Source organism: Somniosus microcephalus, chromosome 12 (assembly GCF_052327205.1).
Source record: "Somniosus microcephalus isolate GS21.2 chromosome 12, FLI_Smic_1.0, whole genome shotgun sequence".
NCBI classification, from domain to species: domain Eukaryota; kingdom Metazoa; phylum Chordata; class Chondrichthyes; order Squaliformes; family Somniosidae; genus Somniosus; species Somniosus microcephalus.
This window is the reverse complement of record NC_140998.1, coordinates 225464635-225469044: the sequence shown is the minus strand read 5'-3', so window position 1 is coordinate 225469044 and position 4410 is coordinate 225464635.

Genomic DNA, 4410 nt, shown 5'->3' with positions numbered 1-4410 from the left:
CTCTCTGCCCCACTCTCTCTCTCTCTCTCTCTCTCTCTCCCCCCACTCTCTCTCTCTCTCTCTCTGCCCCACTCTCTCTCTCTCTCTCTCTCTGCCCCACTCTCTCTCTCTCTCTCTCTCTCCCCCACTCTCTCTCTCTCTGCCCCACTCTCTCTCTCTCTCCCTCTCCCCCACTCACTCTCTCTCTCTCTCCCCCACTCTCTCGCTCTCTGCCCCACTCTCTCGCTCTCTGCCCCACTCTCTCTCTCTCTCTCTGCCCACACTCTCTCTCTCTCTCTCTCTCCCCCACTCACTCTCTCTCTCTCTCCCCCACTCTCTCGCTCTCTGCCCCACTCTCTCGCTCTCTGCCCCACTCTCTCTCTCTCTCTCTGCCCCACTCTCTCTCTCTCTCCCTCTCTGCCCCACTCTCTCGCTCTCTGCCCCACTCTCTCTCTCTCTCTCCCTCTCTGTCCCTCTCTCTCTCGCTCTCTCTGCCACATTCTCTCTCTCTCTCTCTCCCCCACTCTCTCTCTCTCTCTCTCCCCCACTCACTCTCTCTCTCTCTCTGTCCCACTCTCTCTCTCTCCCACTCTCTCTCTCTCTCTCTGTCCCTCTCTCTCTCTGCCACACTCTCTCGCTCTCTCTCTCTCTCTGCCCCACTCTCTCTCTCTCTGTCCCACTCTCTCTCTCTCTCTCTGCCCCACTCTCTCTCTCTCTGTCCCACTCTCTCTCTCTCTCTCGCTCTCTGTCCCACTCTCTCTCTCTCTCTCTGCCCCACTCTCTCCCTCTCTCTCTGGGACTGGGGGCAGGGCTGTGACTGGGGGCAGGGCTGTGACTGGACTGAGGGTGGGGCTGTGACTGTGGACTGGGGCGGGGCTGTGACTGTGGACTGGGGCGGGGCTGTGACTGGGGGCTGTTACTGGGGCGGGGCTGTGACTGTGGACTGGGGGCGGGGCTGTGACTGGACTGGGGGCGGGGCTGTGGCAGGACTGGGGGGCGGGGCTGTGTCTGGGGGCTGTGAGCGGGGCTGGGACTGCCCTTTAAATCTCCACACACTATTGATGATTCCCCCCTCACCACTTCATTCACTGCAGGAGGCTCTAAATTCACAATATTAACATCTAAAGAGCCCTGCGTTTACACTGAAATAACCACAAATTGTACTACCAAAAGAAACTTCTGGATGATTCATTACACTGACAATTTCTCTTTCTTCCTTCTCCAGCAGGGCAACAAGTGCACCGAGATGAGTGTCATCCTTGCCCACATTGCAATGTTGCTTTCACCACTGCAGATTTTCTTCAGAAACACATCAGAAGACATCCAGAATCCAGTGGACAAATTTCAGCAGGACAATCTCCTCCTTCCAGCATAAAGTATCTTGCACAACGCAAAAATGGGCAGGGATCGTTCACACAATCTGTCCACAGGAGAGAATGTATAAAATCAGGAGATTTTCACCTAGACCAGCAGATGCACACAGGCGAGAGGCCGCATAAATGTAGTGAATGTGGAAAGAGTTTCACATGGGCAGGGGACCTCCAGAGACACCAGCGGATCCACACAGGAGAGAGGCCGTATAAATGTGCTGAATGTGGAAAGAGTTTCACATGGGCAGGGGACCTCCAGAGACACCAGCGGATCCACACAGGAGAGAGGCCGTATAAATGTAGTGAATGTGGAAAGAGTTTCACACAGGCAGGGCACCTCCATGGACACCAGCGGATCCACACAGGAGAGAGGCCGTATAAATGTAGTGAATGTGGAAAGAGTTTCACACGGGCAGGGCACCTCCACAAACACCAGCGGATCCACACAGGAGAGAGGCCGTATAAATGTAGTGAATGTGGAAAGAGTTTCACACGTACAGGGAGCCTCCACAAACACCAGCGGATCCACACAGGAGAGAGGCCGCATAAATGTACTGAATGTGGAGAGTGTTTTGTTTACATCTATCAGTTGAAAGCTCACACGTGCTTTGAAACCTGCCGTCATTGTGGGAAAGTATTCAAGGATTCAACAGCTTTCAAAATTCACCTGAGAAAATGTTCCGAAACATAATGAAGAAAACGGTAACCAATTTATAATTTGACTAAGTTTAAATATTTCTTTCTATTTGAATGACCTTCAAAAACACTAGTTATCTCAAAGATTACTAATATTTATAATTCTTACCTTTCACTCTTTATGATAATATTTGTGTGTGGATTAAGATGGAATATAAGGGTAAATTCCACAATTCCTCGCTCCCAGTGAGGATTGGAGATTTGGGGCTCTGTTGCTGTAGCCTAATGTCTGACCCTCTCACTCTGAAATTGTATCTTCCAACTGGGATTTCAAAATATTCCCTCTGATATAAACTGCAGCATCTGCTGAATGTGTTTAATCTCCGTGAGTCTTTGTCCCACCGAGCTGTCACAGCCCCTTTATTCTGATGGTGAGAGATCGCTGGGATCGATGCTGTCTTTATGCAGTCTGGTTAAATCTGTGTTGGTAAAGGTGCCGATCACAAAATATACTGTGTTAATAAATATAGTGACTAAAATTGTTGCCCATGAGATTTCGTGAACAGATGTTCAGTAAAATGCTGTTATTGTAGTTTTCAAAGTTTAAGAAACTGTTGACAAAAGTTTAAGCAGAAGCTGAATTTGAAAATTGTAAAGTTGGTTGAAACGTGTAATTTATTTGACACAGGCTCGACAGGCCGAAATGTGTTTTAATTTGTATTATTGTGTATTGTATTTAAAATATTTCCATGCAAACTGGTTGACCTGCGTCTACATTGTCCAAGTAAAATCTATGTTGATGTACAGAGTTATTCAAACATTATTAAACAAGCAAATTGTGATCTTACTAATGGTCATTGAGCAGTTTATTTAACAATGCTAATATATTTTAGCCTCTAGCCGGGCCATTCCATTTCCACCATTCCTCCTTTCTGACAATCTTCAGCCCAACGCCAGGGCCTGCTCACCAGCTGCTCCTCCTTCCGTGACCTTCTCACCAACCGCCCCTCCTCGGGGCTTCTTCTGTGACCTTCTGCACCTGGTCTTCCCTGATGGTCACCCCTCCAGGTACTAAGCAGGCCTGACTCTGCTTAGCTTCCAAGTCTTGCCAGTGACCCTGTCCCTAGTCGTACTTGCAATGACAATAAAGTTGAATTATTATTATTATTATTATTATTATTATTACAAAATTGTGAAAGATCAATTGTTTTACAAATGGCTCCTGGGCTGGCAGCTCCCGAGGGAGCTCCTTGGCCATCCGTTGCCATCCTTTGCTCTTTCTCCCCCAGTCTCCTCTCTTCTGCTGTTTAAGTTCCCCTGGCTCTAATAGTGGGTGCAACAAAAACACATGATCTGGTCATTATCACATTGCTGTTTGTGGGAGCTTGCTGTGCACAAATTGGCTGCTGCGTTTCCCACATTACAACAGTGACTACACTTCAAAAGTACTTCATTGGCTGGAAAGCGCTTTGAGACATCCGGTGGTCGTGAAAGGCGCTATATAAATGCAAGTCTTTCTTTTTATTCTGAAAATGACTGAATTGCCTCTGACCCGAGGGGAGTCAGGCGGAAGGTTTGTTGGTGGGGTGAGGTGCGCCGGCCGGTGGGTTTAGCGCAGGGACGCGGGACCGGAGGGAAGATGGCGGCGCCCATGTGAGGGGGAAAAGTAGCTTCTTGTTGTTTAAAAGAGGAAGAAAACCGGGTTTAAAAAACCCGCCGGAGCCGTGGAGAAAGAGCCGCCCTGGGAGTGGGCACCCGCTAGCCGCTGATAAGGCCCCGGAGTTGGGGTAAGTGGGGCCGGAGAGGCGCCGGGAGCGGGAATGAGTGGGCGGGCTGGGCCCTGGAGACTAGGCCCAGGTCCCCCTTCCTCTCCCCTCCCCCAGCCTCAGGCCCAGGACCCACATTCAGCCCAGTTCAACCTGAGCAGCACTTTCACATTCCACTCAAACTTCTCATTCACTTCAACCTCTTACACTTAGTCGCACCTAAAAACATTAGCTCATTTTAACCCCTCTTTAATTTTATTGTAATCTATTTGATTTAAAAAAACATGATCTTAATTTCTTAAATATAAATTTATTTTCTATTTTTAAAAATCTAACCTTATTCAAAGAAAGAAAGACTTGCATTTATATAGCGCTTATCCCTCAACCAACATCACTAGAAAACAGATTATCTGGTCATCATCACATTGCTGTTTGTGGGAGCTTGCTGTGTACAAATTGGCTGCCACGTTTCCTACATTACAACAGTGACCACACTTCAAAATACTTCATTGGCGTAAAGCACTTTGGGATGTCTGGTGGTAGTGAAAGGCGCTATATTAATGCAAATCTTTCTTTTAAATGTACTGGGTCCAGTTCTGGACATGGAGACATAATGGAGACATTCGGCTACTAGGGGCGTCACAGAGTAGAGCCGCGAG